Below are 23,718 nucleotides of genomic sequence, written 5' to 3'. Positions count from 1 at the left end.
AAGGAAGCTTTTTATAATACAAGAATACGCATAAAATATTAGAACTAATTAATACTGAAACAGAGTCACATATACATGTAAATTGTATTTGAAACAAACTTTACTACAAATCGACTTTATATTACACCAAGTGTGGAACTTTATATATATATATATATGCAAACTGATACAATACAAAAAAATAGATAAATGCAAAAAAATAAATAAATATTTTTGGAGTTAGTAGAGGAGAATCTCTTAATGAATTTGTCATCTGGGTACTTTACTTTCTTAGAGTGTTCTATTTTAAAATCAAGAAGATGATTTCCAAAATTAGATTACATTAAAATTAAAGTATTTATTCATTAAACTCTTTTAAAAATCATGCTTAAGACATTTTATTTTAAACCATTTTGTTGTAATAGTTACTTTACATAAAGTTTTTTTTTGGTATATGTATTGATTTCACATAATAAACAATCCATTAAACAGGGAATATGTTTGGGAAATATCTCTCTCTCTCTCTCTCTCTCTCTCTCTCTCTCTCTCTCTCTCTCTCTCTCTCTCTTTCTCCTTCTCTTTCTTTCTTCCTAGGTGAACATATCTCTGAAGGAGCAGAAAATAAATATGTGATTAAAATTCTGATGTAACATATTGAGTGAAAACTTAGAATTAAGTAAATTTCTTTCTTTCTTTCTTTCTTTCTTTCTTTCTTTCTTTCTTTCTTTCTTTCTTTTTCTGTGTTTCTTCCTTTCTTTTTAAATAAATGCTTACTCTGGGAAGAAGTTAATTGTTTTAATGGAGAGATTTTTGTGTTGTTTTCTGTAAAGTACCAGGCAGTAAATACTTTAATCTTTGTGTTCTCCCTATTATCTCAGGTAATGCCAACATCACAAAACAGACAGGCTGGATAGAAGCAAGGCCTATGGCCAGAGGGGCAGAGGTAACACCTTGCAGAATCAAGTTGGTCCCAACAGCTCTGTCCTAGTCATAGCAGGATTGCAGGTAGGTTTCTCCCCAAACTAGTCCTGTTTCCCCACTGCACATGGCTGGACCTGAAGCTCCTCAACTTGTGTCAAGTGCTCTTCTGCCATGGTTGGGGGCTTTGCTCATTATTTACCTGACCTGCATGCCCATTCTTGCAGCCAAGATCAATTATTAAGTGGCCTCTAAGACCCCTGGACAGTGTAGCAGGGGCTGGGAGCCACACCCCTAGGAGAGACAGGGTGATCTGACCCCCTCTAGAGCTGCTGCTACCCTCTGTCTCTAGCACTTAGGGTATGGGAAGGGCACAGGAAGTGCCATGGGAATTTGAATTGCCCCTTCACTTGTCTACAGGCCTGAGAATGAATGGAGGATGGGTATTGTATGTAAGAAGTGAGAATGAGGGAAACAGATGGCTGGTAGAGGGTGGTGAGTCAGTGATGGGGGGCTCACAGGAGTTGGGGTCAGGCACAGTAAAGGGTGCCCTGATCCTTTCCAGTGTGGGGATGACACTGGCCCCTGCACCTCTGCCCAAATCTATTTCTGGTCTCAGTGTGCTGAGCTTTTCTGCCTTATAACTGTGGTCTGTGATGTGACCAATTCACAGGAAGATTGTTGGTATCTGTTGCCTATATGAATCCTGAGCTGACCAATGTCCCAACCCCTCTACAGCCTTTTGACACCAGCTTCTAGGATAGGGGACCCCAGCTCAGGACCTCCCTGAAAATGTCCCCTTCCAGCCACAAGAGAAAATCATGTACTCCCAGTACCTATGCAACAGGCTTGAATCCCAGGCCCCAGAATCCTCACAGCCACTGTTCCTGCCCAAGCCACACAGAAGCCAAGCTTAGTGTGTGGGTTGGACTTTCTTAGAGGTCACCTTCAGTCTTCATGGTGGCTTCTGTCCTTCTCTTCCCTTCCTACTGGATGGACTTGCAATAAGAGCAGGACAGGACTTAACCATTGACTACCTCAGTTTCCTAATCAGAAAACAGACTGGCAATATTGATCAGAAAACTGATTCTTATGTAGTGCTATCTCAACCCTTTGATTTGATCTCCCAATTATTTTGTAGGGTGTTTCTCTTGGGGCAGATATGAAGACATTAGGGTACTGAGCTGGTGGTTGAAACTCTGGACTTGTAATACTGTCAGCCCTAAACTGTTTCTTGGTCTTGTCAGGTGGGGACAGAGGTGTCCCCATGGAATCTCAGCCCAGGCTAGGGAGAGGCCAGAGCAGGGGGTTCTGGGAACAGAAGGGCCCTGGGGAAGACACCAAAGATGGCAATCCCACCTCAGGTCTGTGGGCTGCTGAGGTGAGCTGCTGACCTCAGCAGAAGTCTTCCCACTGGCTCCTGTGCTCCTGCAGTTGCTGGATGAGTTCTGAAACCTCCCTCTGTTCTCCTTCCTTCCCTCAGTGCATCTTTTTCTCCCCACTTGCCTTCTCCCTTCTGTGCCTGCCCTCCTCTTCCTGGCTCCTCACATCTCTTTCCCGTCTTCTCTTTCCCCTCCTCTCTCTCCTACTCTCTTTCCATCCTTCTTCCCCTTCCACACTCTCTTCACTCTTTTCCCTCTTTTCTCTCCTCCTCCCTTCCTCTATCCTCCCACATGGAAGGGTGAGTTCCCTCTATCCTGGCTGCCATACAACACTAGGAACCTTGTTCAGGGCTCAGGCAAGCAGCCAGTCCCGGATACTGGAGCATGAAACATCAGGGTTAGGGATGGCTGGGTTGGGGTAGGGGCAGCATGCAAGGCTAAATGGTAGGGGAGGGAAGGGAGATGATGGTGCAGTGCAAGGTCAGCAGAAGGCCCAAGTCCACTGCCAGGTGTCAAGGTTTGTAAGGTGAAGGGGGCCCAGGAAAGGGGCTTGGCTAGGTTTCCCATAGGGATCCTTCAGGGCCCAGAGGCCAGCCAATTCCACTCCTCTGCCACAGGTGAGTAGAACCACATAGAGTCCAGGACCAAAGGAGAACACTATGAGGGGATACATTGCACCTGGAATTGGGGGGTGGGGTCGCTGGGGAGCAAGGACCCCTTCGAGGAGACCAGGCTACATAGAAACAGGGAGAGGGGAGGGTCCAGGCAGTGCCAGGATACCACAATACAAGAGGAACAGAGGGGAGGCACAGGAGAGGGCCAGAAAAATGAGCCTGAAATCACAGGACAGGAACAGGATCTTTGAGAAGGGCAGTCATGGTTTCAAGCAAGGGACAAGGCCAAGGAATGGAGAGCCAAGTGGTAGGACCTAGGCCAGTGTCTCATGAAAACAGACAGAGTTGGGGAAGGGAGAGAGAATAGAAATGGGAGTGGGTGGCACAAGGAGAGGCTCAAAATCCAGATCCACTACTGGATGTCAGAGTTGGGGAACATGGCCTGGGATGAGGGAGGCCAAAGTGCCCAGGCAAAATGAAGGGCTACATTTTCCCAAACAGAGCTCAAATGTCCAAAAGGCCAGGTCAAGTCCCCGGCCCTGGTGTGCATCCTACTAAAGGGATCAGGAAAAGGGACACAGAAGGGACAGGGACAACACGAGGTCCAAAGGAAGGCACAGGGGAATAGGCCAGAGGATGCATGTTGTTGGGTTGGGGACCAGAACCCCAGCAAGGAGACCAGGCTGGGGACCTAGATGTAGTCCCATGCCAAGGCAGAGCAGGGAAGGGCAGGACTGGGCAGGCGGGCAGCACTAGGAGGAAGGCAACATCAAGGCTCTACATGAGGTCATAGTGGGTATGGAGAGGGGCGAGAGCCAGGAACCAAGCAAGGAGTCCAGGCAATGTACGGACCTGACCCAAGATGATGAGAGACCCAATAAGCAGGGAACTGCACAAGGAAAAAGCAGGGAAGGGGAGGAAGGGGCAACGTGAGGATGAGGAGACAGCAGGCGGGTGGGCGGCACAAGGGGCACTGAGGGGAACAAGGTAGGTGGCACAAGAAAGGGGCTCTCACGTCTGATCCCACACGAAGCGATGCCATGCGAAGCCATACAACACTATGCCACACAACAAAGGAAAGCAGTAAGGGACCCAGGAGAGGAGCCAGGCCCAGGGACTGGAGCACAAAGGGTCAGGGTTCTGGAGGGCTGGGTTGGGGCAGCATGCAAGGCGAGAGGGCAGGGGAGGGGAGGGAGGGAATCCAGCAGATCAAGATCCAAACAAGGCCCCATATCCATTGTCAGGTGTCAGGTTTCAGGCAGCCAAAGGGGGCCAGTCAAGGGGCAGGGCTCTGTTTCCCATAGGAGCCTTCAGGGAAAAGAGACAAGCCAATTCCACTCCTCTGCCCCAGGAAAGTAGATCCTCAGGGAGGCACCTGGACCAGAGCAGGGCTGGGGAGGGTAGGGAGAGGAGAGAGAGTAGATGGTGGAGCACAGGGAGGAAGCCTCAAGGCCCAGGTCCACGGATAGGGTTGGAGAGTAGGACCTGGGCTGATGGAGGCCAAAGGGCCCAGGCAAGGGGCAGGGCTACTTTTTTCCTTAGGGAGCCAGAAGGGCTAACAAGCCAGGTCCACTCCCTTGGCATGGGTATGAATCCTGGGAAAGGGATCAGGAAAGGGGGCTTGGCAGGGACAGGAACAAAAGGAGGGCCAAAAGAGGACACAGTGGGCAGTGGTCTCAGGACAGTGGACAAGACTTGGGAAGGAAGGCAGGGGATCCAGCAGGGCACAGGCAGGCTGCAGGCCCAGGGTCACTGCCAGGTGTCAGGGTTCCAGGTGAAGGACCAAGCATCCAGGGAGAGCAAGGGGCCTAGTTGAGGAACACGGCTCTGTTTCCCATAAGGTGTCCTTGTCCAGATGAGAACCAGGGCTAAGGACCTGGCAAAAGGAGGTCTGGCAAAGGAAGGGGGCCAGGAGGAGGGCAAAGGGAGGGCACGGTGGGGGTTCATGGTAGGTGTGCAGAGGGGCAACAGCAAGGACCCAAACCAGGAGCAGTGGCAAGGGATTCACCAGACCGACCCAGGATGAGGGACCCAAGGATAAGGAGACACATGATTGTCAGAGGAAAACACAAAGTGAAAGTTAGAAAGAGCTGCAGGAGGTCCAGGATACAGTGGGAAGTTCAAGGGGCACGTAGGGGACCATGCTGGTGGGCCCAAGCAAGGGGCCCTTAGGTCAGACCCAGTGTGAAGAGATTCCACACTACACCAAGGGACATGAGGAACATGATAAGGGGATCAGGTGAGTGGTCAGGCCCTTGGACTGGAGTGCAAATGTCAGGGATAGGAAAGGCTGGATTGGGATATGGGCAGCATGCAAGGCAAGAGGGCAGTGGAGGGAAGGGAGGGGATCTCTCAGGGCTGGGTTGGAGCAAGGCGCCTGTTAATTTGCCAGGCATCAAGGTTCAGGCCGCAAAGGGGATACAGGCAAGTGGCAGGGCTGTTTCCCGTAGGGAACATTCAGAGCGCAGAGGCCAGCCAATTCCGCTCCTCTGCCCCAGGTGAATAGATCTTCAGTGAGGGATCTGGACCAAAGGAGGGGCAAAATTGGGCACTGTGAGGGGATACCTGTGGTGTGGAGGTTGGGATGGTGTGGTGAGCAACCAGGATCCATTTGAAGAACCCAGGCCAGAATGAATCAGGATACCACACCATAAGGGCAACAGAAGTGAGTCACAGGAGGGAGCCGGTAAAAGGGTCCTTAGCCAGGATAGAGAGGACTCGCCACCTCAAGGCAGGAGACCCCTCCCACCTATGTGTGTTTGTGTGTGGGAGGCTCATATACAGTTGTAGCCAGGGTAGCAGGATCTGGCCCCTCCAGGCCGAGACCCTTTTCATCTAGTTGTCAGGGGGAGCTCCTAACCTGGTGCAGCCAGGGTAGAGGGAACTCACCCCTCAAAGCAAGAGACCCCCTCCTACCTGGGTGTTGCGAAGAGCTCCTATATCTCCGCAGCCAGGGTGGAGGGGACTCGCCAATCCAGGTGGCAAATACCTCCCACCTGGGTGTCAGGGGGGAGTTCCTATACCTTCGCAGGCAGGATCCAGGCGACTCTACCCTTCAGGCGGGAGACTTCTCCCACCTGGGTGTCAGGAAAGATCCTATACAGCAGCAGCCAGGGTAGAGAGGACTTGCCCTTCCAGGAGGGAGACCCCTTCCACCTGGGTGTTCCAAGGAGCTTATATACTCCCTTATCCAAGGTAGAGGGGACTTGCCCTCCAGACGGGAAACCCCTCCCATCTGGGTGTCTGGTGGAGCTTATATATCCCCAAAGCTAGATAAAGGTTACTTGCTGTACAAGGTGGGAGACCCCTCCCACCAGGGTGTCAGGGGGACGTTGTATACCGCCACAGCTATGGTAGAGGGGAACTCGCCCCTCTATATGGGAGACCCCTCCCACCTGGATGTTCAGGGGGAGCTCCTATACCGGCCAGGTAGAGGGGACTCAGCACTCCACGTGTCAGGTCCCTTCCACCTGGGTGTCTGCAGGAGCTCTTATACTGCCACAGGCAGGATAGAGGGGGCTGTACCCTCCAGGCAGCAGACTCCTCACAATTGGTTGTTATGGGAGCTCCTATACTGCAAGAGTCAGGGTGGAGGGGACTTGTTCCTTCAGGCAGGAAACCTTCCCTTACTGGGTGTGGGGGTTGGAGCTTTTATACCTCTGCAGCCAAGGTAGAGGGGACTCGTCCCTCCAGATAGGAGACCCCTCCCACCTGGGTGTGTGTTGGGGGGAGCTCCTATACCATATAGCCAGGGTAGAGGGAACTTGCCCCTTCAGGCAGGAGACCCCTCCCACCAGGGTGTTAAGAGGAGCTCCTATACCACAGCAGCCAGGGAAGTGTGGACTCACCCCTCCATTCGGGAGACCACTCCCACGTCAGTGTCTGGGGAAGCTCTTATAGCGCTGCAGCCATGGTAGAGAGGACTTGCCCCTCTAGGCAGAAGACCCCTCAAACCTGGGTGTCAGGGAAAGCTCCTACACCTCTGCAGCCAGGTAGAGGGGACTGGCTCCTCCAGGAAAGAGACCCCTCCCACATGGGTATCCAGTGGAGGGCTCCTATACAGCTGCAGCCATGGTAGCAGGGACTCGCCCATCCAGACTAGAGACCCCTTTCACCTGGGTGTCTGGGGAACTCCTATACTCTGTAGGCAGGGTAGAGGGGCCTTGCCCCTGCAGGCCGGAGACCCCTCCCACCTGGATGGGAGGGCTAGAAACTGCCCCAACCAGGGTAGAGGGGACTTTTGCCTCCAGGCTGGAGACCCCTCGCCCATGGGTGTCCAGGGGAACTCCTATACTGCTGAAGCCAGGCTAGAGGGGACTCGACCTTCCAGGCAAGAGACCTCTCCCATCTGGGTGTCCTGGGGGGGGGGGGCTCATATACTACCACAGCCAGGGAAGCAGGGACTCGCCTCTCTAGGCTAGAGACTCCACCCACCTGTAGGTCAGGGAGCTAGTATACCGCCCCAACCAGGGTAGAAGGGACTTGCGCTTGCAGGCGGGAGACCCCTCCCTCCTGGGTATCGGAGGGGGCTCTTATATCCCTGCAGCAAGGGTAGAGGGGACTCACCCCTCCAGAGGGGAGGTCCCTCCCATCTGGGTATGTGTGTAGGAGATCCTATACTTCTGCATTTAGGCTAGAGAGGACTCCCCTATCCAGGACGAAGACCCCTCCCACCTGGGTGTCATGTGGGGGCTCCTATACTGCTGCAGTCAGAGTAGCAGAGACTCATCTCTCCAGTTGGGAGATCCCTCCTACCTGGGTGTCAGGTAGAGCTTAATTACCACAACAGCCAGGGTAGAGGGGACTCGTTCCTCCAGGGGGAAGACCCCCTCCCATCTGGGTGTTATGGGGTGGGGGGCCTCGTATCCACTGCAGCCAGGGTAGCAGGGACTCGCCCCTCCAGTCGGGAGACTGCTCGTACCTGGGTTTCAGGGAGAGCTCAATTACCACCGCAGCCAGGGTACAGGGGAGTCGCCCCTACAGGAGGGAGACCCCTCCCACCTGGGAGTCCTGAGAGTTCTTATATGGCACCAGCCAAAGTAGAAGAGACTTGCGCCTCCAGGCCGAAGGCCCTCCAACCTGGGTATTGGGGTTAGCTCCTATACCGCAACAGCCAGGGTAGAGGGGACTCATCCCTCCAGTCAAAAGACCCCTCCCACCTGGGTGTTGGGGAGCTCATATACCTCTGCAGCCAGGCTAGAGGGGACTCGCCCCTCCAGGCGAGAGACCCCTTCAACCTGGGTGTCGGGGGGAGCTAGTATACCACCCCAACTTGGGTAGAGGGAACTCGCCTCTCCAGGCAAGAGATCTCTCCCACCTGGTGTCTGGGGGGTTGGGGCTAGTATACAGCTGCAGCCGGGGTAGCAGGGACTCGCCCCTCCAGGTGGAGACCCCTTTAACCTTGATGTCTCAGGGAAGTACTATACCTCTTCAACCAGGGTAGAAAGGACTCGCCCCTCCAGGCGGTAGACCCTTCCCACCTGGGTGTTGGGGGAGCTCATATCCTGCTGAAGCCAGGGTAGAGGTGACTCGCCTCTCCATGCAGGAGACCGCTGCCATCTAGTTGTTTCAGGGAGTTCCTTTACTGCCACAGCCAGAGTAGAGGGGACTCGACCCTATGGGCAGGAGACCCCTCCCACCTGGGTTTCTGGTGGGCAGGCTCCTATACTGCCCTAGTCAGGATAGAGGGTACTCTCCCTTCCAGGTAGGAAAACAATTTCACCTGGGTGTCTGTAGCAGCTTGTATACCCTCAGAGCCAGAGTATAGGGGACTCGCCCCTCCAGTTGGTAGGCCCTCCAACCTGGGTGTCAAGGGGAGCTCATATATTGCCACAGCCAGGATATAGGAGACTAGCCCCACCAGGTGAGGGACCCCTCCCACCTGGGTGTCTTGGTGATCTGATACACCGCCTCAGCTAGGGTAGAGGGGCCTTCATGTCCAGGCGGGAGGCCCCTCCCACCTGGGTTTTTGGGGGGAGTTTGTATCCTGCTGCAGCCAGGGTTAAGGGGACTGGCCCCTCCAGGCTGGAGACACCTCCCATCTGGGTGACTCCAGGAGCTCTTAAACCTCTGCAGACAGGGTAGAATGAACTCACCCTTCCAGTCCGGAGACCCCTCCCACCTCTATGCCTCTATGTGTGTGTGGGGGAGCTCCTATACCTCTGCGACCAGGGTAGAGCAGACTTGCCCCTCCTCTCCAAGCGGAAGACTCCTCCCACCTGTGTGTTCCTATGAGCTCCTATAGCTCAGCAGACAGGGTAGAGGATACTCTCTCCTCCAGGCGAAAGACCACTCCCAACTTGGTGTCTAGGTGAGCTTGTATTCAGCCTTAGCCAGGATACAGCGGACTCACCCCTCAAGGCAGGAGATACCTCCCAACTGAGTGTGTGTGTGTTGGGGGGGGGGAAGCTCCTATACCACTGTAGCCAGGGTAACAGGGTCTCCACTCTCCAGGTGGGAGACACCTTTCACCTGTGTGTCTGGGGAAGCTCATATCCCACTGCAGCCAGGGTAGAGGGGACTCACCTCTCTAGGCAAGAGAACTCTCCCACCTGGGTGTTGAGGGTGGCCCGGGGCTCCATTACTGCCGCAGTCAGGGTAGAGTGGACTTATCCCTTCAGGCGGAGACCCCTTTCACCTGGGAGTCAGGGGGAGCTCATATCCCACTGAAGCCAGGGTAGAAAGGACTCACCCCTCTAGGCGGGAGACCTCTCCCACCTGGGAATTGGGGGAGCTCAGATACTGCCACAGCCAGGCTAGAGGGAACTTGCCCTTCTAGGCCAAAGACCCCTTCCACTTTGGAGTTGGGGAAAGCTCTTATACCGCTGCAGTCAGGCTAGAGGGGAGACCCCTCTTTTACCGCTGCAGCCAGGGTGTCCGGGGGGAGGTAGTATACCGCTTCAATCAGATTAGAGGTGTCTGGCTCCTCCAGCGGGAGACCCCTCCAACCTGAGTATCCGTAGGATCTTGTATATCACATTAGCCAGAATAGTGGGAACTTGCCTCTCCAGGCAGGAGACCATTCCAATATGGGTGTCTGCAAGCTCTTATGCCCCCGCAGCCAGGGTAGAGGGGACTTGCCCCTCCAGTCAGGAGACCCCTCTAACCTGGGTGTTGGCGGGAGAGTTTCTATACTGCAGCAGCCAGGGTAGAGGAGACTCGCCACTCAAGGCGGGGAAACCTCTCACACCTTGGTGTGTGTGGTGGGGGGGGAGCTAATATACCACTCTAGCCAGGGAAGAGAAGACACACCCCTGCAGGCGGGAGATCCCTCTAAATTGGTTTTCATGGGTAGCTCCTATACCACAGCAGCCAGGGTAGAAAAGACTCGCGCTCCAGGCCGGAAACCCTTCCCACCTGGGTGTGGTGGTGGTGGTGGTGGGGAGTTTGTATACTGCTGCAGCCAGAGTAGTGGGGATTCGCTTATCCAGGCAGGAGACTCCTCTTGACTGGGTGTTGCATGGAGCGTGTATACCACCTTAGCCAGGATAGAGGAGATTCACCCCTCTAGGCAGACACCCCTCCACCTCGGTGTCATGGGGAGCTTGTATACTGGAGCAGCCTGGGTACAGGGGACTCGCCCCTCCATGTGGGACACCTCTCCCACCTGGGTGTGTGTGTGGGGGCTCTTATACCTCTGCAGCCAGGGTAGGGTGTACTCGCCTCACAAGGCAGGACACCCCTTCCACCTGGGTGTCAGGGAAAGCTAGTATACCACCACAGCAAGGGTAGAAGAGACTAGCCTCTTCAGGTGGGAACCCTTCCACCTGGGTGTCCGGGTGAGCTTATACACTGCTGCAGTCCGGGTAAAGGGGACTCGCCCATCTAGGCAGGAGACCCCTCCCACCTGGGTGTTGGCAGAAGCTCCTATAGCACTGCAGCCAGGTTGGAGGGTACTGGCCCCCCAACGGAAGACCACTCCCACCTGGGTTTCTGGGGGAGCTCATATATGGCTGCAGCCAGGGTAGAAGGGACTCACCCTTCCAAGTGGGAGACGTGTCTCACCTGGGTTTCGAGAGGAACTCATATACCACTACAGGCAGGGTAGAGGATACTGACACCTCCATAGGAGACCCCTTTCACCTGAGTGTCAGGGGGAGCTCTTATACCGCCGCAGCCAGGGTAGAGGGGACTCACGCATCCAGTCGCGAGACCCCTGTAACCTGAGTGAAGCGGGAGTTCCTATACTGCCACAGCCAGGGGAGAGGGGACTTGCCCTTCTGGGTAGGAGATCCCTCCCACCTGGGTGTCTGGGGAGAGCTCCTATACTTCAGCAGCTAAGGTCTCCCTAAAGGCAGGAGACCCCTTCTATCTTGGTGTTGATGTGAGCTAGTATACCACCCCAGGGAGAGTAGAGAAGAGACCCGTCTCACCGGAGTGTCAGGGTAGGGGAGCTAATATAATGCTGCAGCCAGGGTAGTTGGGACTTGCTCCTCCAAGAAGAAGACTACTTCCACCTAGGTGTCTGTGTGTGGGGGGGAGGACTCCCAAACAGCTGCATCCAGGGTAGCAGAAAATCGCCCCTCCAGAAGGGAGACCACTTTCACCTGGTTGTCAGGGGAAGCTTGTAACCAGCCCCAGTCAGGGTAGAGGGGACTCGCCCCTCCAGGCAAGAGACCTCTCCCACCTTGGTATGGGGGGAGTTCATATACCTCTGAAACCAGGGTAGAGGGGATTCTCTCCTCCCAGGTGAAAGACCCCTCCAACCAGGGTGTCTTGGGGAATGCTTATGTCTCTGTAGCCAGGGTAGAGGGGACTCGCCTCTCCAGGCTGGAGACCTCTCCCACCTCCGTGTCTGGGGAGAGCTCCTATACCATAGCTGGGGTAGAGGGAACTCACCCCTAAAAGCAGGAGACCCCCTCCATCCTTGGTATGGGGGGGCTAGTATACCGCTCCAGCCAAGGTAGAGAAGACTCACCCCTCCAGGCAGGAGACCCCTCCCACAAGTATGTCAGGGTAGGGGAACTCATGTACTGCTGCAGGCAGGGTAGAGGGGACTCGCCTATCCAGGAGGGACATGCCTCCCAACTGTGTTTGGGGGGAGCTTATATACCGCCTTAGCCAGGGAATAGGGAACTTGCCCCTCCAAGTGGGAGGCACCTCCCACCTGGGTGTCTGGTGGAGCTTGTATATCTCCCCAGCTATGATAGAGGAGACTTGCTGCTTCAGGCTGGAGACCCTTCCCCTCTGTGTATCAGGGGGAGCTCTTATACCACCACAGCCATGGTAGAGGGGACTCGCCCTTCCAGGGGGGAGACCCCTCCCACTACCTGGGTGTTGAGGGAGGAGCTCCTATTCCTCTGCAACCAGGGTGGAGGGAACTCGCCCCTTCAGGAGGGAGACCCCTCCCACCTGGTGTCAGGGGACGCTCCTATATTGTCACAGTCAGGGTAGAAGTGATTCGCCCCTCCAGGTGTGAGACCCCTTATACCTGGGTATCCAGGAGAGCTCCAAAACCACCAAAGGCCGGGTAGAGAGTACTTTACCCTCGAGCCGGGAGACTCCTCAAACCTGGTTGTCATGGGAGCTCCTAAACCACAGCAGCCCAGGCTAGAGGGGATTCGCCCCTCCATGTGGGAGACCCCTCCCACCTGGGTACGCGTGGAAGCTCCTATAACACCATAGCCATGGTAGAGGGGACTCACCCCTCCATGCAGGAGACCCCTCCCACCTGGGTGTCTGGGAGAGCTTGTATCCACTGCAGCCAGTGTAGAGCGGACTTGCCCCTCCAAGTGGAAGACCCATTCCACCTGGGTGTCAGGGGGAGCTCATATACCGCTGCAGCCAGGGTAGAGGAGAGTTGCTCCTCCAGGCCAGAGACCACTCACATCTGGGTGTTGGGGGTCAGGTATAAAGTTGCAGCCAGGGTAGCAGGGACTGGCCCCTCCAGGAGGGAGACCCCTTTCACCTGGTTTTCAGGTGGAGCTCTAATCCTGCCACAGCCAGGGTAGAGCAGACTCTCCCCTCTAGGCAAGAGACCCCTCCCACTTGGGTGTGGGAAGGGGCCACATATAAAGCTGCAGCAAGGGTAGCAGGGACTCGACCCTCAAGGCAGGACACCCCTTTCACCTGGGTGTCTGGGGGAAATCATATAACTCTACAGCCAGGATAGAGGGGACTTGCCTCTCCAGGTGGGAGGACCCTCCCAACTTGGTATCTGAGGGAGCTAGTATGATGCCCCAACCAGGGTAGAGGGGAGACTCGCACCTTCAGGCGGGAGACCCTTCCCACCTGAGTGTCCAGGGGAGCTCATATACCACTGCAGCCAGGGTAGCAGGGACTCGCCCCTCCAGGCAGGAGTCCCTTTCCACCTGGGTATTAAGGGAAACTTCTATACTGCTGCAGGCTGTGTAGAGGGGACTCTAGCTCCAGGCTAGAGACTCCTCACACTTGGTTGTCATGGGAGCTCCTACACTGCAGCAGCCAGGGTACAGTGGACACGCCCCTCCAGGTAGGTGACCCCTCCTATCTGGCTATGAGGGGGCTGCTCTTATACTTCTGCAGACAAGATAGCGGGGACTCGCCTCACTAGGCAGGAGATCTCACAACCTTGTTGTCAGGGGAGCCCATATACAGCTGCGGGCAGGGTAGAGGGGACTTACCACTCCAGGCGGGAGACCCCTCCCACCTGTGTTTCTAGGGGAGCTTGTATACCGCCTTAGCCAGGCATGAGGGGACTTGCCCCTCCAGGCGGGAGACACCTCCCACCTGGATGTCTGGGGGAACCTGTATATGTCTGAAGCCAGGGTAGAGGGGACTCTCTGCTCCAGGAGGAAGACACTTCCCAACTGGGTGTCAGGGGGAGGTCCTATATCACCACAGACAGGGGGTCCTATATCACCACCTCCAGGGGGGAGACCACTCCCATCAGGGTGTATGTGTGGGGGGAGCTTGTATACCACCTTAGCCAGGGTAGAGAGTATTTGCCCCTCCAGGCGGGATACCTCTCTCACCTGTGTGTTGGGGCGAGCTCATATACCACCGCAGCCAGTGTAGAGGGTACTTGCCCCTCCTGGCAGTAGACCCCTCCCACCATGGTGCCAGGGGGAGCTTGCATACAGCCACAGCCAGGGTAGAGGGGACTCCCTCTTCCATGCAGGAGACCACTCCCGCCTGGGTGTCTGTGGGAGCTCATACACTGCCATATCCAGAGAAAGGGGACTAGCTCCTCCAGACAACATAGCTCTCCCACCTAGGTTTCCCAGATTGTATTCTGCCTTAGCCTTGGAAGAGGGGACTTGTCTCTCAGGCGTCAGACCACTCACACCTTGGTGCCCGGTGGGAGGGGTCATATATGGCTGCAGCCAGGGTAGCAGGGAATCACCCCTCCAGTAGGGGAACCTTCCCACCTGTGTGTATTGTGAAGCTCCTATACCTCTGCAGCCAGGGTAGAGGGGACTCGCCCCTCCTGTTGGTAGACCCCTCTAACTTGGGTGTTGGAGGAGAACTTGAATACTGCTGCAGCCAGGGACACCTGGGTGTCCTAAGAACTCTCATATGGCACCAGACAAAATAGAGAGAATTCGCCCCTCCAAGTGAGAGACTGCTCCAACCTGAGTGTAGTGGTGAGCTACTATACCTCCAAAGCCAAGGTAGAGGAGACTCGCCTCTCCAGGCAGAAGACCACTCTGACCTAGGTGTCAGGGGAAAATTGTATACCAACTTAGCCAGGATAGAGAAAACTCGCCCCTCCAGGCGGGAGCCCCTTCTCACCTGGGTGTCAGGGAGAGCACATATACCACCGCAACTCAGTTGAGGGTACTTGCCCCTCCAGGTGGGAGACCCCTCCCACCAGGGTGCCAGGGGAAGCTACTATAAGCCAGCAGCCAAGGTAGAGGAGACTCGCTGCTCCAAGCAAAAGACCCCTCCCACTTGGGAATGGGGGGAACTCATATACTGCCACCACCAGGGTAGAGGGAACTCGCCCCTCTAGGCAGGAGATCCCTCTCTTCTGGGTGTCTGAGGGAGCTCATATACCTTCTGCAGCCAAGGTAGAGGGGCCTCATCCCTCCAGGCGGAAGACCTCTCCCACCTGGGTGTCCTGGATGGGCTCCTATGCGGCTGCAGCCAGGGTAGAAGGAAGTCGCCCCTCTTGGCCAGAGACCCCTTTCACCTGTATATCCAGGGGAGCTCCTAAACCGCTGCATGCAGGGTAGAGGGGATGCTACTCTCCAGGCGGCAGACTCCTCATACCTGGTTGTCTCGGTAGCTGCTATACAGCAGAGCCAGGGTAGTGGGGGTTAGCGCCTCCAGGCAGAAGACCCCTCCCACCTAAGGTATTCAGCCTTAGCCAGTGTAGAGGGGACTAGCCCCTCCAGGAAGGAGTCCCCTCCCACATGGGTGTCTGGGAGGGGGGCTCATATATAGCTGCAGCTGGGGTAGAGGCAACTCGCCCCTCTAGGCGGAAGACTCCTCCCACCTGGGTTTCAGGGGGAGTTCTTATATCGACACAACCAGGGTAGAGGGGACTCACCCCTCCAGGCAGGAGACCCCTTCCAACAGGGTTTCAGTAAAAGCTAATATACCACTGCAGCCAGGGTAGAGGGGACTCACCCCTCCAGTCGAGAGATCCCTCTCACTTAGGTGTCAGAGAGAGCTTCTATACAGTCAAAGCCAGGGTAGAGGGTAGTCGCACCTCGAGGCAGAAGCCCCCTCCCACCTGGGTGTTGGGAGGAGGTCATATACTGCTGCAGCCAGGGTAAAGGGGACTTGCCCCTCCAGGCCAGAGACCCCCTTCACCTGGGTGTCGGGGGTGCATAAAACAGACTCAGTGAGGGTTGAGGGAACTCGCCCCTCCACTCGAGAGACCCCTCCCATCTGGGTGTCCAGGAGAGCTCCTATAAAGCTTCAGCCAGGCTAGAGGGGACTTGCCCCTCCAGGCAGGAGACCCCTCCCATATGGGTGTCTGAGGGGCTCCTATATTCTGCCACCAGGGTAAAGGGGACTCTTTCCTAAAGGCAGGAGGCCACTCCCACTTGGATGTCTAGGTGGGGGATCCCATGTACCGCTGAAGCCAGGGTAGTGAGGACCCACCTCTCAAGGCAGGAGACCCCTCCCACCTGGGTGTCTTGGGAAGCTGGTATACAACCTTAGCCAGGGTAGAGGGGACTCTCCCCTCTAGGCGGGAGACCCCTCCTACTTGGGTGTCTGAGGGGCTCCTATACCTCTGCCTCCAGGATAGAGGGGATTTTTCCCTTCAGGCGGGAGACCCCTCCCACCTGGGTGTATGAGTGGGATATACCATATACCGCTGAAGCCAGGGTTGAGGGTACTTGCCCCTCCAGGCAGGAGACACCTCCCACCAGGGTGTCATGGGGATCTCTTATACCTAGCAGCAAGGGTAGACAGGACTTGCCCCTCCAATTGAAAGATCCCTCCCATCTGCGTTTGGGGGGAGTTTGTATACTGCCTCAGCCAGGATCGAGGGGACTAGCTTCTCCAGGAAGGGTGTCACCCTTCCCACCTGGGTGTCAGTGAAAGCTAGTATACCACCACACCCAGGGAAGAGAGGACTAGCCCCTTCAGGCGGGAGACCCCTCCCATTTGGGTATGGTGGAAGAGCTTTTATGCAGCCAGGGCAGAGGGGACTCGCCCCTCCAGGGAAGAGGCCCCTCCCACCTTGGTGACTGGAAAGCTCATATACCTCCACAGCCAGGATAGGGTGCACTTGCTCCTCAAAGCAGGAGACCCCTCCCACTTGGGTGCCTGGGGGAACTCTTATACCTCTGCAGCCACGGTAGAGGGGATTCGCCCCTCCAGGTGGGAGACCCTTCCTTTCTGGGTGTCGGAGGGGGCTCTTGTACCCCTGCAGCCAGGGTAGAGGAAACTTGCCCTTCCGGGCGGGAGACCCTTCTTACCTGGGTGTCTTCAGGAGCTTGTATACCGTTGCAGTCAAGGTAGAGCGGTCTTGCCCCTTCTGGTAGAAGATCCTTCCCCAGTGTGTGTCGTGGTGAGCTCTTATACTGCTGCAGCCCCAATAGAGGAGACTAGCTCCTCCAGGCGTGAGACTTCTCCCACGTTGGTGTCAAGGTGATCTTGTATTCAGCCTTAGCCAGGGTAGAGGGGACTCTAACCTCAAGGAGGGAGACCCCTCTCACCTGTGTGTGGCGGGTGGGCTTGTATACAGCTGTAGCCAGGGTAGCAGGGACTCGCTCCTCCAGGCTGTAGACCCCTTCCAACTGGGTGTTGGGGAGCTAGCATACTGCCCCATGTGGTAGAGAGGACTCACATCTCCAGGCAAGAAACCTCTCCTACCTGGGCATCGCGCAGAGCTCATATACCCCCGCAGCCAGGTAGAGGGTACTTGCCCCTTCAGGCGGGAGACCCCTTCCACCTGGGTGTCTGAGTGAACTCTTATACCCTCTGCAGAGAGGGTAGAGGGGCCTTGCCCCTCCAGGGAGGAAACCCCTCCCACCTAGGTGTCACTGAAATTTTGTATACCACTTTAGCCAGGGTAGAGGTGATTGGCGCCTCCAGGCAGGAGACTCCTTCCCCCATGTGTCTGGCATACTCAGATACCAGCACAGCCAGGATAGAGGGTACTTGCCCCTCCATGCGAGAGACCTCTCCATCTAGGTGTCTGGGGGATTTTCTACACCGCTGCAGCAAAAGTAGAGGGGATTCGACCCTCTAGGCAGGAGACCCCTCCACCCTGATGTTGGGGGTAGCTCATATACCACTGCACCCAGAGTAGCAGGGACTCGCCCCTCCAGGTAAGAGACCCCTCCCACCTGGGTGTCAGGGGGAGCTCATATACCGCTGCAGCCATGGTAGAGGGGACTCGCCCCTCCAGGCGGGAGACCCCTCCCACCTGAGTGTCTAGGGGAGCCCCTACACCATCGCAGGCAGGAGACCCCTTCCATCTGGGTGTCAGGGGGAGCTCATATACTCCCGCAGCCAGGATAGAGTACTTGCCCCTCTAGATGTGAGTCACCTCCAACCAGAGTGCCTGGGAGCCCTTATGTGGCACCAGCCAAAGTAGAGGGGACTGGCCCCTCCAGGTGGGAGAGCCCTCCCACTTGGGAGTTGGGGTGAGCTAGAATACTGCCCCAGCCAGGGTAGAAGGCCACTCGCCCCTCCAGGCAGGAGAGCCCTCTCACTGGGCGTTGGGGTGCTCATATAGAGGTAGAGGTTACTTGCCCTCCATGTGGGAGACCTCTACCACCTGGCTTGTATACTGCCGCAGCCAGGTTAGAGGGGACTCACCCCTCCATGTGGGAGATGCCTCTCATCTGGGTGTCTGGGGAGCTCATACACAGCTGCAGCCAGGGTAGAGGGGACTCACCACTCTAGGCGGGAGATCCTTCCCATTTGGATGTCAGGGGGAGCTCCTATACTGCTGCTGCCAGGGTACAGCAGACTTCCCCCTCTAGTGGGAAGACCTTCATATACTGTAGCAGCTAGGGTAGAGGGGACTCGCCCCTCCAGGCAAGACACGCCTCCCACCTGGGTATAGGAGTGGAGATCTTATACAACTGCAGCAGTGTAGAGGAGAGTCGCCCCTGATGGCGGGAGACCCATTTCTTCTGGGTTTCTGGGAGTTGTATACAGCCTTAGCCAGGGTGGAGGGAGAAGTTACCATGTGCCCCCCTCCCTCATGCAAGACCACATAGGAAATTCTTTCTAAGGAAAGGTATGTATGGCTAGAGGTGGGAGGAAATGCCAGAGAAAACTGTGTAGGTATCTTTAGAGGACCCTAGAATAGAGAAGCCTTCCCGGGGATGACTTCTGGTCAGTGATAAATAGTCCTCTGAGATTAGCAGGAGGCACATGCAGTCATGCTGGGAGAAGGAAATAGTTCCTAGGAGCCCCATCTTCTCACACTGTGATCTCTCCTACAGCATCTGGACTTTAGCATGTTCTCCCTAAGGAAATTCAACCAGCATGGTCTGCCATGCTTACACATACAATCAGCTTCCTTCAGTGCATTTTACAGGTGAGGTCCTCTTGTGCTTTGGCTCTTGCCAGTGTCCTGGGGGTGACCATGTGTTAGTCTGACCCTCAGAATGTGGTTACTGCAACCTCAGACAAAGTTTAAACTCTCCTGATGCCCATTCCTCCTGTTCACTCCCAGGACTGGCCTCACTCCTGAACTCTGTACAACCCCAGCTTCTCTCCTGGATTCCTCTGAATGCCCCTCCACTGCTTCTTTCTTGTTTAGGTTTCACAGCCTGCCTCCTGAGGACCCCAAATCTTCTGTCACTGGAGAGCCTATTGCAAGGGTGTCCAGCCTCATTCTGTGCCAGTTGTGCCAAAAGGTGTCCTGTCCTGTGTCTGACTGGTGGCATTGACAGAGCATGGGAAGTCATGGCAGGTCAAGTTTGTGTTACCAGGTGCATTGTTTCTGTTAGAAGAGAATCCATCAAACCCAAGCTTATCTCCCTAATGCAATATTGTAGAGAAATTGTGTGAAACTTTGTGTGGACGCAGGCTTCTTAGGTATTTAGAAACCAAGACTCATCTGTTCCATCTAATGTCATCACAGATAATGAAAGACTTCTGCCAATGGGCTGTTTTTTACATGTGTTTTTTTTTTTGTTTTAGGTTCCTCACTGCTCCACTAGCAGCTTCCATTTTGATTGGTTTATTTATTCCCTATCATACCACTTTTGTTACCTTTTATATCCTTTTATCTATATTTGAAATTCATTTTTATAGTGGTTTCTATGTGTTTTACATCAATACCAACATATGCCTGAGTTCTATTACCACGTTCCTTCTCCTCCTACCCTCATCTCTTCCTTATTGTTTATGATGCTGTTGTCACAATTATGATGTGCACACTGGAATTTTTGTGTTCATTTCCATTATTGATTCAAACTATGAAATTTTTTCTCCTGTTTTTAATTTATAATATAATATGTTAGAAACTAAAATACAAGGATATGTCATTGTTAGGATTTATGTTCAGCTATGTAAGTACCTTTAGCAGAGATATTAATTTCCCAGGTTCTCAAGTTCCCATCTCTTACCCTTCTTAAGTCTTAGGACTCCCCTCAGTATTTCATGCTGGGCAGAACTACAAGAAACACTAATGTGCTCTGCAACTGTCCCATTTGTGGTGGTCAGATCTTCTTCATTGTGACCATTTTACGTGACAGGAACAAGTTATAGGAGGGCAGATTAATTTTTGGCTCATGGCTTCACAGGTTCCCATAAGCTTCTGACTCTATCACAGAAACAGAATGATAGAAAGTCATAGTGGAATATGTAGAAAAATAAAACTAGACCCTATTTCTCACATTGCACAAAAATTAACTCAAAATAAATCAAAGGGCAATGGTGAGCCATGTGCACCAGCAGCAGCAGCAGTCTAGGCCACATGGAGAACAGGGGTGGAGCCTGCCCGGGAACCATAAGGACAGGACCAAGATCTCTGAGCAGGTGCCATTGCCAATGAATTTTCATTGGCCCCACACTTCTTTGCCAAAGCTTGAATAGTCATGGTGGCCTTGCTTAGGAGAGGCAGCTTGCATGAGCAGGGCATGTTCCCTTCTTAAAGGAGCAGGTCACTGTTGTGCAGGCAGATGTGCATAATGAAGCTTTGGCACCAGGCCTGTTATCAGCTCCAGGGTTGCCATGGGCAAGGATGGCCCTAGGCACCCACTGAGAAGCTGGGACCAGGCTTCCTAGCATGAGGGCAACCAGTCTCTGCTGCTGGGAGCTGTGGTGGGAGGGCTTCTGAACATAGGCGGTGAAAGTGGCCCTATAGGCAGATTGGTGTGGGCATGGCTCCAGGCAAGTTAGCAAGCCTACCTCTGCTTGTTGCCTCATATCTGACTCCTGCTGGGCTTTGGGCTGGCCACACAGGCTTGTCCTACCCTGTGCTTCAGAGCTGAAACCAGGGGTTAGTGGTGCCATACTAGCCTGAAGGACTGCTGGTGGGCAAAAGGATCCCAAGCCTGTGGGGCACAAGATAATGTCTGTAGGGCACAGCTATGGCCACAAGGCTTGGCCCAGTGGCAGCCTCGCATGACAGGAAACTTCTCTTTGTGGGAGTCATGACCACCCAGAAATACTTCAGACTCCTGCTGTGGCTGCCTTCAGAATACAACCTAAAACAATTTCTGGGAAAGTGGAGTTTTTCTCTAGTGAGTGTTAAGACACACCTGTACCATTTCCAATTGTGCCACTATGGGGTGTGGATTGCACTTACCCACCCCAGAAGACTTTCATGATACTCGAGTATATGCTTGAGCACTGCTTGGACAGTGATCTGGAAGTAGATGATGATCTTTACATCAACAGAGATCATCTGAAGAGTTTCCTGAGGAGTTTAAATATCATTGAGTCCCTGCTCTTCAGGCAGACAGGACTGAGCACTACAGAAATGTTTTGGGTCTTGTGAGATATATCAGCTTTTTTTAATGAGCATTCTGAACAGAACAAGAAGGGGTACATCTGAGATCTCCAGAACAGTAAGATTCACTAAGCTATCATGCTCACCCTGAACAAAAACCCAAGATACCAGTACAAACTGCACAGCTACATTCTCAGTTGCCAAATTACAGAGCAGAGTTATCACACAATTCAGATCCACTGAGAAATCATCCTAATGAGCAAATACAGCAACACATAGATGCATAGAGGACCATGCATAGGAATTCCTGCTTCCTTCATGAGGTTTCAGTCCTGCCCTCAAGAGGAAGTTCTGCAATGAGAATTTCTGACTGGGAAGAATTTGTGTTTGGCTGTGGACCGTTAGCCACCCTGTACCCCTCCCTCCCAAGAAGAATGGACTCAGCCTAGATGGAAGCCTTGGTTGACATCATCATGTAGGTAGTGGAAATGATCAAGGCCGCCACCAAGACCCGGATATGCATCATGGACTTCAAGGAGATCTGTGTGGCTATCGTCCTGTGGTGAATCCCATGTTTGGGGCAGAAGAAGTGCAAAGATTTTGCACTTCTGAACCTACTGCTTGTACACAGGAAGTATAAAGGAAAGATGTCAGTTGCTGTGAGGAGGCATGCAGACCTACAGAATATTTTCAGCAAGATCCAGTTAGTGGAGCATGAGGAACTAGAAACTCAGGATCTGGCCAACAGAATCAACCAGAAGTCTGGATACCTATTCTTCCTCTCCAATTCCCTGAAGTAGCTTTTTCCCTTCTAGTTCCCTGGATCCAAGGACAAACATAAAGAGGTCAAAGATGAAAATGTCATATACTGGTGCCATTATCTGGACATTTTGACATGTTTGTGAGGTTTCTGGAAAACTTAGGAAAGACATGTCCCACCCCAAGTCAGCACACCAAAGTGGTTGTACTACTTTTTAATTCTGATTCCAACCCTGATAAGGCCAAACTAGAGGAACTGATGAGAAATTATACCAGGAAGTACCCTAAAGGTGATATGAAGGTTTTGCCTTCATCTTCAGAATTTGAAATTATTCTGGCCCTCAGGGTAAGATCTTCCCATTTCATAATAAATCTTTGCACTTCTTCTGTGAAGTTGACCTGGTGTTTACCATGGAACTCCTGCAACAGTGTTGAACAAATAGAGTTTGGGGCCAATAAACATATTCCACAATCATCTTTAGACAGTATGATTGAAAGATTATTTATGATGGGAAAGTTCCCAGGGACAACCATTTTTTTCCTTTTACTCAAAAACTGGCTTCTGGAGAAACTATGGGTTTGGCATTACTTGTAATTATAAGGGACATCTTGTAAAAGTGGGTGGCAATTTCCATCCATGGCTGGGGCTGAAGGATGTGGACATTTTCAGTAATGTTCTCCAAGTATGCTTAAAGATGTTAAGAATCCATGAGGTAGGGGTAGTGCATGTCCAACACTTTGTCTTCTATGACTCCAATCTGGATCCCAAACAATACAAAGTGTGCTTGGGGTCCAAAGCATCATCACATGGTTCCATGCGGCAATTAGCTGAAATGTGACTGGAGATAAATGATCCAAGTTACAGTAGCAGCCAGCCTGATGTCCAGCTCTGCTGGACAAAATATTTTTAATTATCTATTTTTTAAAAAATATTTGTAATATCAGCTTTTGAAGTCCATGCAAGGATATAATTTCTAAGTGTTTTTCTTACATAGGACTCCTTTAAATTGAGATTTGTGAACAAAATTATGATTAGTCTTTGCCTTTGAAAACATCTTCCTTGTGAACATGATGTGGCAAACCAGCTTAATTCTGATTTGAAAGTCTTGGATGAAATTTGTTTTCATTTCCTTCCAGGTCCCTTGTCTATAGTCCTATGGCAAAAACATGAACATTCTCATGAAATATTATTGTAATAAAAAACCAAAACACTGTAAGATTCTGTTTTGCTAACATTGCACAGTTTCTAACTTTTGTCTGTTTTTACAAGTTTTTTAAAAGCCATCTCAAGTTCTGGAGCAGGAAGTAGAGCAGCAAGTGCAGGTAGAAGGATCTTTGATGTTGCAGTCTGGCTTTATGGCTGTGTTGAGATGGCAAAACCTTTAAGACCTGGGGCTTTTGGAAGGTCTCCAGTCATAGTGTTCCCTTCAAGGAGTTAATGGAGTCCCCATTCCTGTCTCTTTTCCTCTTACCCTTACCTTCCATGAGGTGGGCAGATCCTCTCTACCATGTGCTGCCCAACATGATAGACTCCCTTATTTCAGGGTCAAAGTGATGTAGTCAACTGCACATGGACCAAAATGTAGACACCTGAAAGGAAGAAGAGACCTTTCGTTCATATTAGTTCATTATTTCTGGTGTTTGTTAGGATGATGGAAAACTAACACTGCAGAAAATGCAGAACCAGAGTTGTATCCCTGCATCCCTCCTCCTGTAACAACCCTGCAGCCTGCCACTGGATGTCTAGGCTCCCCCATGAAGAGCTTCA

At 53.2% G+C, this 23,718-nt stretch overlaps 1 long non-coding RNA gene and 1 pseudogene across 1 annotated transcript; both read left to right on the top strand.

The window, feature by feature from the left end:
- The first annotated feature begins 792 nt into the window (after window positions 1–792).
- LOC144369824 (uncharacterized) lies at window positions 793–19,719 on the top strand. Its single transcript, XR_013429612.1, has 2 exons — window positions 793–984; window positions 19,053–19,719. It is a non-coding gene; the product is annotated as an uncharacterized LOC144369824 (long non-coding RNA).
- A 451-nt stretch (window positions 19,720–20,170) lies between these two features.
- Window positions 20,171–22,890, top strand: LOC144368166 (chondroitin sulfate synthase 1 pseudogene; annotated as a pseudogene).
- Window positions 22,891–23,718: the final 828 nt, after the last annotated feature.

Source organism: Ictidomys tridecemlineatus, chromosome 2 (assembly GCF_052094955.1).
Source record: "Ictidomys tridecemlineatus isolate mIctTri1 chromosome 2, mIctTri1.hap1, whole genome shotgun sequence".
Classification (NCBI taxonomy): Eukaryota; Metazoa; Chordata; class Mammalia; order Rodentia; family Sciuridae; genus Ictidomys; species Ictidomys tridecemlineatus.
Note: the sequence above shows the minus strand (reverse complement) of the source record. Positions and strands in the feature narration are given on the sequence as shown.